The following is a 12,133-nucleotide window of genomic DNA, read 5'->3' as shown; positions in this document are numbered from 1 at the left end:
CACCCACTTGTCCACTCTGTGCTCTTCTCTGCCTGTCTGGGTCCTGGGGGCTGGCCTGGATGAACTTGGCAATGACTCTCCTGTCCCCTGGGGCCCATTGGGTTGGGCTGTTTGGGAAGCCTTGTCCAGAGATGCAAGTGCAGGAGGTGAGGCTGGAAAGTCCTGTGTTCCTTCCTGCCTCAGAGCTGTGTCCAGGCAGGGGTGTCCCTTTCCCATTGGCCTGGGATGGTGCCAGCTCCCCACGGGGCTGGATGCCGGGGGCTTCAACCTGCCTCATGGCTCACTGCCCTCGAGTGGGCTCTTTGGGATGCAGGCTGAGCACACCTTCAGGAGCCTGGCCTTTCTGCTTGGGATGGGGAAACTGTCCAGCACCTAGCCTATCCTAGCCGACATTACTTGGTGCCTACTTCACGTCGGGGGACCTCGCGGGCCCTGTGAGCCACAGACACAGCAGGGCTCTATCTCCTTCTTTAAACCCACGTTCAGGTTACACAAGAGACAACTGTCCACCCTCGCTTTAAACTTTAAGTTCTTCATGGGTAGCAGCAGACCTGGGACTTCATGATCTCAGCAAAGCAGGCAACAAAGTCCCCACTTTGTACCCGAGGGATGGAGCTGCACTTTATCAGGGCAAATGGGAAACTGCCAACAGCCAAGCCAGGGTTGTCAACCTGGTGAGGAGAAAGGTGCAAGGGGGATTAGCAGGGAAGTGGGCACTGCTTTTGATGTCCCCTAGACATTTATCTCATGCTGGCCCTGGGCTGGAGCGTGCAACCAAGAGGCTTTTCACAAATTAAGATAAATCCTGTGAACCCTCAGCCCGTTTCAATGCTTAATGCCAAACATAAACACATTACGCTCATTTCAGAATCTGGAGGAGTTTGAATAATTCAAGCCCATCATCATTTACTCCAAAAGACCTCATTTCATCTTATGACTCATCTTTGAAAGGAAAAGACGAGAGAGATGTAGGGCAGCAAATCCCTTGGGACTGTAACCAAGAGAGTAGGGAAAGCTGTGAAGAGGAGGCTGCGAGCCTCCAGGAGGGACCCGGCCCCTGGGCCATTGGTCCTGGAGAGTCGATCCTGGAGAACTGGTCCTGGAAAGAGTCCACCCGGGCATGTATAGAGAGGTCTCAGAAGGAAAGGCAGACCTGATTCAGTTCCTTGTCTTGGGGCAAAGACCTCATCCTGCCTGGACCACAGCTTGCTCATCTGTGGGAATGGTTCCTGCTTTCAGTTGCTGTGAGCCTGGGTTGGCACGTGTGCGTGGATGAGGGCAGATGCCGGTGTCACGCCCCCCTGCAGCTCCTGCAGCGAGCAGCACGCCTCTGCGTCCTGCTGCATTGTTGGTGGTTTTGGATGCATGTGTACATGTCCCCATCCAACCGTGAGCCCTGGCGGGGGAGGACCATGGCTTTCTCCCAGTGCCCAGCATGGCCCTGGCCCAAGCTCATACTTGTGGCCTAAATGCTTTCTCTTCTGATCACCTCCACTTGGTACAAAGTCAGCAGGGCTCCTGCTCAGGGGCTGAGGCTGGTGTCCAGACTCTGGTCCTTGTTGCCTCCCCCAGCACCCCCCACCTTGCCCTCCTCTGTCTGTCTCCATCACAGACCCGCCTCCTCACTCTCCTCCCAGCCTCCCTGGTGTGGTGGGAAAAACCCCAGTTTTAGAATCAGAAAAAAAAAAAAAAGCCTGAGCTCAAGTTCTGGTTCTACTCCGGGTGTGACTTTGGACAAGTTATTTATTTAGCCTCTTGTTAAATGACTGTCTGTCTTCGATGGGAACACATATAACATTGCCTCTTACACCACGGTCCATGGGGAGAATTAGAGCTAATGACTCTGAGGCTGGTGGCCCCTCAAAACTGCTCCCGGGTGATGGCAGTGGTGGTTGCTGTTTCAACCTGCCATCTATTTCTAATCCTTCAGCCTCCAAACACCTGCTGAGGCTGGCAGTGGGAAAGGCCCCTGTGGCAATGGCAGGGGCTACAGAGAAGAATGAGATGGGGTTTGGGCTCCCAGGGAGCTTGCCAGGTGTGATAGGCTGTGCTCTGAAATAGCTGCAATTCAAGGGACATTTGTCAGGTGGGCATGGAGGAAGAAGATAGGAATTGTAGTTGCCGAGTGTCGAGGAGGTCTACATGGAGGAGGGAGCCCGCAGATGGTCCTAGAAGGCTGGGAAGGATTCGGAGATGGAAGGCTGGATATGGGAGGAAAGAAGAGAGTGAGCAGCGACTCTGAGAGAGGAGCAGGCAGGAGGAGTTCTGGGGAATGCTGAGTCCTGGCTTTGGTGGATGCTGTGAGCAGAGCAGGGCTGCTTGCGGTGATCTGGTGGGGAGAATGTGACCCAGATGGGGAGTCATGGGGAGCAAAGATACCTTAGATAAGCCCTGGAGAGTGAGTCTTAGCCAATGCAATAGGGCAAGAGTAAAAAAAATCAACCATGCTGGAAAGGACAAAAGAAAACTGCTTCTGTTCATAGATGACATGATTATCTTTGTCAAAAATCTCAAGTAATCTATAAAAGATATCTCACTAGAACTAAAAAATGAGTTTAACAAAATTGCAGGATAGAAAGTCAATATACAAAAATCAATTGTATTTCATTCTGTATCTTGAGGGGGCTTTCCTAGTGGCTCAGACGGTAAAGAATCTGCCTGCAATGTGGGAGACTCAGGTTCAATCCCTGGGTCTGGAAGATCCCCTGGAGAAGGGCATGGCAACCCACTCCAGTACTCCTGTCTGGAGAATCCCATGGACAGAGGAGCCTGGCAGGCTACAGTCCATGGGGTCGCAAAGAGGCAGACACCACTGAGTGACTAACACTTTCACTTTCACTGTATTTTGAGAGTGAATCTGCACAGATGATAAAATGATGTAGACCTATACACACAAGTTGTACCGATGTCAGCTTCCTAGTTTTGATATTGCAGTCTGGTTATATAAGAAGTGAAGTGAAGTCGCTCAGTCGTGTCTGACTCTGCGACCCCATGGACTGTAGCCTACCACACTCCTCTGTCCATGGGATTTTCCAGGCAAGAATACTGGAGTGGGTTGCCATTTCCTTCTCCAGAGGATCTTCCTGATCCAGGGATCGTACCCAAGTGTCCCATATTGTAGGCAGACGCTTTACCGTCTGAGCCACCAGGGAAGTATAAGATACAAGTATTGGAGAAAACTGGGTGAAGGGTTCAGAGGGCCTCTGTACTATCTTTGCAAATTTTTGTGTTATTTTAAAAGAAAAATTAAATCATTTCTATTTCCATGTACTAGCCATAAATAATAAAAAATTGAATAAAACGCTATTTACAATAGTTTCCCAAGACATGAAATACTTGGGTGCAAATCTAACAAAGCACATGTAGGATTTGTGTGTTGGAAACTATAGATCTCTCAGGAACAAAATGAAGGAAGACCTAAATAAATGGAGAACCATATTGTGCTCATTGGAAAACCCAATAAAATTTAGTAGTGTCCATTCTCTCTGAAAGTGAAAGCGAAGCCGCTCAGTCGTGTCCGACTCTTTGCGACCCCATGGACTGTAGCCTACCACACTCCTCCTTCCATGGGATTCTCCAGGCAAGAGTACTGGAGTGGGTTGCCATTTCCTTCTCCAGGGGATCTTCCCGACCCAGGGATTGAACCCAGGTCTGCCCACATTCCAGGCAGACGCTTTAACCTCTGAGCCATCAGTGAAGGGATCTGTAAATTCAACATGATTCCAGTTGACATTGCTGTAGCCGGAGCCTGGAAAACAGATCAGAAGGGGGCAGAGAGGGTGTGAGAAGTCCAGGAAAGAAGTCCAGCTGAGAGCTGAAGGTGTGTGTGGCCCATGATGGCCCTGCTGGTAGTGGACACGGGAGAGTAAAGGGCGGATCTGAGAGACTCTGGAGATGAGATCAACAGGATGTGGAGGTGGAGGGCCTGCAGAGCCAAGGAGAGGGAGAAGTCCAGGATGGCACAAACCTTGGGTCCTGCTTCTTGCCTTGAGAAATCAGAGGTGCCTTTCAAGAGCCGGGCTCAGTGGGGGAGCAGCAGGTCAAAGGACCTCAGTGGCCACGACTGCGTGCAGCCTGCACTGGTGACCAGCAGCTGGTAAGGTGTGGACAGGAAAAAACTCAGGAAGGGGCAAGACAGAAAGGGTTGTGCTCTTAGAGGAGCTGGGGCCCCTGCTCCTGCTCCCAATCCCTGGAAGGTGACCCCTGGAGATGAATTTTTTGTAACTTTTAAGTTCTTTTCAACTTTCAAAGTTTTCTTCTAAAATGCTGATTCCTGCTGGGGGCACCACCCAGAGGCCTTTCCTCTGACACCACATTGCCTGGGCAATGCTGCATCTGGACCCGTGTCCTCATCTGAGACTCAAATAATAGGACCTGTGGACAGACTCTCAGAGGGGCAGAAGGCTAAGGGCAGAAAGACAGCCAGGAGGGGCCTGGGTGATCCATGGCCCCCCAGCGGATGGCAAACCCCAGGCATTGGCAGTAAGATGGGGGTCTCAGAGCAGTAAGGTGGGGGTCTCAGAGCAGTAAGGTGGGGGTCTTTCATTCCTTCCATGGTTCTCCTGGCTCCTTGCAGAGAGCTGGGTTTATTCCCAAGAAGCAAACATGTCAGTGATGAGCACAGACCCACAGGAACCCAGAGCCCCTGTGTGAGACAGTTTCTGTGGCAACCAGGCACCGGAAGAGAGGGACCTGGCGTGTTCCTGGGGGTGGAAAATTAGGAAACCATGATCATATGTAAGACAGCCCACCCGGGGCCCCCACCATGGTACCCTGGCTGTCAGGTGGGGTTTGAGGAATCCAGAACCATCCATTATTCCACCCAGCATGGCCTAACAGGGCTGAGCCCGTGTGAGTGCTGAGGGTCCAAGAATGAACAGACCACAGCCTTGGTCTGCAGTGCTGTGGGGTGGGGGTCAGACAAGTACCAGGCAACAAACATAGAGGGGGATGAGCCCACTGGACTTCAGGGCCAGGGGGTGGAGGCAGTGAAAGATGCCAGCACCAGGGAGGGCGAACCACGGCTGGGGCCAGATAGGATGCAAGGCCAGGGTCCCATGGAGGCCACGGGGTGCCAGAGAGGAGTACTGTCAGGGGCCCCAGGAGAGCACGTGCTCTATGACCACATGGCCCAGGACACTCCCCCCCACCCCCTGTCACCGTCCTCTGCTGACACTGCCACTGACCTTTTGGCTGCCTGAGAGGAAGATCAGGATCGGGAGGAACAGCTCAGCTGGCCCCCAAAATAAAGAGGAGATGGGGAAGAAATGACCCACCCCAGCCCAGGGACTTCTGCCGTCCATTCTGGCTCTGCTCCAGGTCGGCCCAACCTATGCTCTGGACCCGCGCTGCTCCTCCAGGCCTCTGGGATCCATGTCCCCATAGCACAGCCTCTGGTCTCACTTGGTCTGTGGTCCATTTGCTGAAGCTCTGATCTCCCTTCCTGATGATGCAAAACGATCCAGATTTTCACCCCCTCTTTTCTTAAGCTTTCCTTTGCTCCTTGCTGAGAATGCCTGAGAAAGCGCGATGACTCTTCAGGGCCGAAGCTTGGCTGAAAGGCCAGTGAGGGAGCAGTAATTACCCAAGTAGTGACAGGTGTGCTTCCTGTTGCTGCCCCGGGAAATGTCACCCATCCATCAGGAAGAGCCAAACACCCGCCCACACCTGGCTCTGGAAGCAGGCTGCCTCCAGAGATGCCAGCTCCACAAGGTTTTCTGAAGCATTTGCTCACTCACTCAACATGCACATACTTATTTCATAAGCCTGGGGCTGGGGGTGCCAGTCTGGCCACTCTCCTTTCCTGATGGCCATCCCTGACTCTTGCCTCAGTTTCCCCAACTGTACCATGGTGGGCAACAGTGGTATCTATTCACAGATCATTTCGGAAGAGTGAATGAAGTAACACATATAGTTCAGTTCAGTCGCTCAGTTGTGTTCAACTCTCTGTGACCCCATGGACTGCAGCAACCAGGCTTCCCTGTCCATCACCAACTCTTGGAGCTTGCTCAAACCCATGTCCATAGAGTCACTGATACCATCCAACCATCTCATCCTCTGTCGTCCCCTTCTCCTCCTGCCCTCAGTCTTTCCCAGCATCAGAATCTTTTCCAATGAGTCAGTTCTCCACATCAGGTGGCCAAAATATTGGGTCTTCAGCTTCAGTACCAGTCCTTGCAATGAATATTCAGGATTGATTTCCTTTAGGATGGACTGGTTGGATCTCCTTGCTGTACAAGGGACTCTCAAGAGTCTTCTCCAACACCACAGTTCTTTGGCGCTCAGCTTTCTTTATGGTCCAACTCTCACATCCATACATGACTGCTGGAAAAAATGATCTGCCAAATGTGGAGCCCTACTTAACCCTGGTCAAGGGTACGGAGCATGTGGCCCAAGTCAGACCAAAGAGACACGAAGACTCCATCCAGGGGACGCTCCCCACCCCTGAGCGCCAACCCCTGCCCACCATCAGGACAACCAGAGAGGCCAGGCATTGGTGTCCCCATCTGGACCCTGAGGATGTGTGAGGCACTCTGTTCCTGCTGTAGCTGAGGCCATTCACCTTTCCTGGGACCCCAAAGGGAGCCAGAGTGGGTTTCTGATGCCTGCACCCCAAGAACCCTGATACAACCTTCTGTGATCAAGACAAAAGGGGTGGGCATCTTCCAGCTGGGATTTGGCCCCCTCCTCTGGCAACAGAGCCCAGACTCTAGGGGAGACTGATCAGTGACGGATGTGGGAGCCCAGAAGAGGGCCCCTCATCTAACGTGTGGAATCAGAGAAGGCTGAGGAGGTGATACCCGGGTGAGGATTACAGGATGAAAAGGCATTAGCCAGGTGAAGAGAACAGCGAAGGACATTCCAGGTAGAGGGAACCCAGAAGGAAACAGGGCTGAGTGAAAGGAAGCGGTGGGTGGGCGTGGTAGCCAGCTGAGGTTCTGGAGGACAGCCAAGCCGCCTGCAGGGCCCCCTGCCAGCCCTGCACTGTTCCAGCCCCAACCTGGTCTTTGTTCAGGGATGAGGAGCCGGCAGAGGCCATTAGGGACAGGGTGTTAATGAATCGCACCCCATTGACTCTGCTGGCTTTTGTGAACATGCCTGCAATGGCTAATTTCCTTGATTAGCATCGATGCACTGGTTCTGAGTTGTTCTGTACAGTTGCTCAGTTTGTGGCAGGCAGTCAGATCTCAGGGTTCTCTTTCCTCCTCCAGGGCAGATGGCACTGGAAATGGAGATCAGAGATGTCACACATGCCACGAGCACTCAGGAGATCAGCAGCTGTGGACCTTGGGAGGACACCAGGGGGTCCTTGAGGAGACAGAGGCGCAGTCCTGGGGATCGGGTTGTAGCCTGAGAGATGTCCTCCACTTGTAGTCCAGAGAACTTGTTTATTTTTTTTAATGTATTTTTAATTTTTTTTAATCTTTATACTGTGCAGCATGTGGGATCTTAGTTCCCTGACCAGGGGCTGAGCCAGTGCCCCTTGCATTGGAAGCATGGAGTCTTAACCACTGGACTTCCAGGGAAGTCCCAAGCGAGCTTCTTTAATCAGAGCCCGTTCTCCACGGCTCCTTTGTTCTGCCTTCCCTTCTGTCCTGTCAGCTTTTCCTGAGTCTTGGCTCTTGTCCTGCCAAGTCCAGGCTGGTAGCCAGGTATCAGAGGCCAAGATGGGAGGGGAGGGAAGTAAGGAGGGAGCGTGGAGGAGGGGGCTGGGTTCTGATAGTCTAAACCAGGGGAGTGAACAGGAAATAGGGTTCATGGCTCTCCAGTCGCTGCCTCCGTATGTTCTGTTTAATCGTTCTTTCCCAGCTCTGAGCAATATTTTGGGCAAACCCAGAATTTTCTCATCACTTTCAGACAATAAAGGCCAGCTCACTCAGATCCTGCACGGATTTTAGGGATCATCTTTCCTCTTCTCTCTGTGCATGTGGACTTGGCCTGGGGGACATGAAGATGAGGGGAGGGGTCTGTTCTTTTACTTTTCTGGTTCTAGTTTCCCTGGGTGCGGGAAGAGAGGTGTATAGCTTCCGTTTTCAGGAACCTGGGAGTTTGGGTGTCTGAAGAAAGCTTATGGTACAGATGCTGGATGAAAATCAAACAACAGTTTGGGGAGAGTCCTACACAGTGAAACACACATCCAACCTATGGTCCAGAAATCCTACTTATAGATATTTACCCACAAGAAATGAAAACATGTCCATAGAGATGACTTACTTCAGATTGGTCATAACAGTTTAATTTGTGATAACTTAAAGTATAAGCAACCTGAACATCTATTAATATGTGAAAGAACAGACCTGGATTGGAACGCTATTCAGTCTCCATGCTTCCAATGCAGGGGGCACTGGTTCAATCGCTGGTCAGGGAACTAAGATCCCACATTCTGTGCAGTGTGACCAAAAAGTAGGAAAAAAAGATACATAATAGAGAGGGGGTCACTGGTAATATTCTATTGAGTTAAGTGTTGACTACATGAATGGGTTTAGTTTTTGAAAATTCATCAAGCTATAACATTATGAGGTACATTTTTTTGTGTGTATACCCATAAAAGTTTTTTTTTTTTTTTAAAGAAAATAAATACAAGAGAAATCGAGCTGCTGAATGAATTTAAAAAAAAAAGAAGAGAGTTAGAAAACACTATGTGAAAAATGCAAGAGGTAAAAAGACATGGTAGCCGGTTGGGGACTTTCCTGGTGGTCCAGTGGCTAAGACTCCATGCTCTCAGAGCAGGGGACTGGGGTTTGATCCCTGATCAGGGAACTAGATTCTGCATGCCACAACTAAGACCTGGTGTGGCCAAATAAACAAAAAATATTAAAAAAAAAAAAAAAAAAAGACACGGTGGCCGGTAAAGTGAGAAGGTCTGATAAGTCACTGACTGGAATTCCAGACGGAGATAACACAAAGAATGGGGGAGAAGCGGTATTTAAAGAAAGATGCCAATTATCAGATTCAGGAACTATAACAATTCCCCAGGTTTTTTTTTTTTTGGCCACATTTGGGCTGGAATATGGTTTTATCTGGGGCTTTCCTGGTGGCTCAGTGATAAAGAACCCATCGGCAATACAGGAGATGTAGGAGAAGTAGGTTCCATCCCTGGGTCAGGAAGATCCCCTGGAGGAGGGCATGGCAACCCACTCCTGTATTCCTCCTGGGAAGTCCCATAGACAGAGGAGGCTGGTGGGATACAGGCCATGGGGTCGCAAAGAGCATGACGGAAACAACTGAGTGTGCACACAGGAACATGGCTTTATCTACTCCAGAGTTTACTAAACACATCTGCAGGTTAGAAACACCTGGGGATTTTTTAAAACTTTCCAAAGCTCAGGCAAACAAACAAAGCAAAAACAATTTCCAAGCAGAATAAATAAATAGAAATCCATACCTAGTTACATCACAGTGGAACTGCGGAACACCAAAGACAATGAGAAGATTATAAAAGCAGCCATTGTAGCAAAGCATATCACCTTCAAAGGACAATACAGATCAAACCCTGATGTCTCTGCAGCAAAATTAGAAGGCATGGTGCTGAAAGGAAATTAATGCTGACTTGAACCCTATACCAGGCCAAAAGCTTCTTCAAGGATGAGAGCCGATTAAGTAAACTGTAGGTAAAAACTGAGAGCAGTTAAAAAAAAAAAAAATGTATCTCAGAGGAATTTCCCGGCAGTCCAGTGGTTACAACTTTGCACTCCCATTGCAAAGGGTGTGGGTTTGATCCCTGGTTGGGAAACTAAGATCCCACATGCCTTCATGGTGTGGCCAAAAAAATTAAAAAGTACTTTAGGAAGAGGAGTCTTCAGAAGGAATGGCTACCTCAAAAGCTACTCAGTGGGTCCAAAATTGAACTCCTAACCTGCCCCCAGTCTGGTCTCCTCTGGGGTTTTCTGCCTCAGTGAGTGATAACAATAATTACACAACCAGAAACAGAAGTCATCTCATGTGCCTTCCCCCTCACCTCCCCCAGATCCGGTCACCCCCATGACCAGTCATCTCTGCCTCCCAAGTATCTCTTAAATCCACCCCACTAGTCACCCCCACCTCCACGGTTGCCAAGCTGTTGCCGTGTTTTGTCAACCTGCTGCACCCAGCCTTCCAGCTCCCAGATGTCCCCCTCTGATTTGCTCTCCACACTGTATCCTGGGTGATCTCTTTGAAATGCAGACCTGACATCATCTTGCCTTGGTTTTAAACACGAACTGACATCTCATTACTCTTGAGATAAAAACAAGTCTTTAACAGATGATGGAAGGTCTGTGTGGTCCTGCTTCTCAGACTCACATCTGCCTTCCCCCTGCCTCTGCCCGCAGCCCCTCTGAACTCTCATTGTGCCCTTTGTTTTGCCCACATAGACTGTTGGCCCTGTGTTTTCACTACAAAGAAGATCTTTCCCGTCCTCTTTTGCCTGGTTAATGTCACCTTCAGACCTCTGGTCAATTGGCACTTCCTCCAGGAAGTCTGTCTTGATCTCCTTGATGAGGTCCACTCTATCTATCTATGAACATTAAATACACTCGTAGGACCACCATAGCCTCATCTATGACACTTGTCACAGGAGCAACTTCACACTTATTTCTGTAATTAATTATGCTCTGGTTCCCCCTCTGGACTTTCCCTTCCAACAGGAAACAGCCTCCCTCTTTTCCACCCATCAGTATATCTCCAGGACTAAGGCAACAATAGACACATAGTAAACATTCCCCAAATAATTGTTGAATTGGTGAATTCCATCCTGGGATCTCCCTGCTGTGACATTCTAGAATATGTAGGTTCACTTCTTTTTCACCTCCAACAAGAGAATCACGGTTCTTATAGAAGCGAATTGTGAGTCAGTGCTGTAGGAGATTACTGGAAAAAGGAAGAATTGGGAATTGGAAAAAGAAAGGGAGAAAAACTCAGCAGAACTGGAGTTGTGGCTTTCTGCAGTGAAGCTTGGGGGAGATGAAGGAAGTCATGGGAGAGTAAGTGGGCGTGTGGCAGGTGTTTGGGTTCTGAGGTTATCCAAGCAGAGCCGAGACCACCCACCCACCTCGGGGCTGTGAACGGAAGCTGCTCAGCTCTGCCAAGCAGGTTAGATAAAGATCAACAGAGGCCTTTTCCATTTTGAGGATGTACATTCTTCATGTCGCTGGGACTGTGGCGAGACCCAGGAGGCAGGAATAAACAATTCTGAGTCATAAAATCATTAAGGCATCGAACATTTGGGTAGAAGAACAGACACACAAAAAAGATGCTTCCTGTACACATGTTACTTGCAACAAAGCCTAATTCTTTTCACAAGACTCTCACTGACCCTCTTGGGGACTGGGATTCTGAAATGGAAGATAATTATGCAGTACTTATCTTTGTTAATTTAAGATGTGTAAAGGGTGGTTGATTCTTTGTTCCATGAGCCACTTTAAGATTTAATTCTAGTGAAACAAAAATATTTTTATAAAGGTTTTCATAGATTCACCTGCAACTTGAAAGTCTTCGGAGCTACAGAGCTATATTTCCAATACCCTGCCTCAGTGCCCCCCAGACTCTCAAACTCAGTTCATCCCGTCAACTGCTCCTCCTGCTGGGTCCCCATCTTAGCATCTAGCCATCTGATGCCAAGCTAGAAACCCAAACATCATCCTTCATGCTGTTTTATTCAAGCCCCCCGACACGCTCCAGCCCAGGACCTCCTTTCCTTCCCACTGTATCCTCCCAGCTCAGCCCTGTCTCCTCTCCTGCCTGGTTGCCATCCTGGTCTCCCCAGCTCTGGTCTCGCCCCTCCCCTCTGTCCCCCCACTGGGAGTAAGGGCAGAGGCTATGGGCAGAACTGCTGTGGGCAGGAGATCAGAGACCTAGGGAAAGCTGGTAAGCTCTGGGGCAGCTGGTGACCCCCAAGGCCAGGCTTGCTCAGAACTGGCTTTCTCTTTCAGTACATGCCTGGAATCAGCTCTGTTTCATGGTTTGGGAAAGTCAAAGTGTTTATTCATTCAACAAACACTTGTTGAACACTTGCTCTATGTTCCAGGCCCTATTCTGGGCTCTGGGGGCACAGCAAAAAACCAGTCAGACGAGATTCTGCCATGTTTATCCTAGAGCCAGTGAGTAAATCTATTGTCCTTCTGGACATTGAAATGAAAAAAGCAAAGGAGGGTAA

This window comes from Oryx dammah, unplaced genomic scaffold (genome assembly GCF_014754425.2).
Source record: "Oryx dammah isolate SB20612 unplaced genomic scaffold, SCBI_Odam_1.1 HiC_scaffold_25, whole genome shotgun sequence".
Classification (NCBI taxonomy): domain Eukaryota; kingdom Metazoa; phylum Chordata; class Mammalia; order Artiodactyla; family Bovidae; genus Oryx; species Oryx dammah.
The sequence above is the reverse complement of the archived record's forward strand: the minus strand, read 5'-3'. Positions refer to the sequence as shown.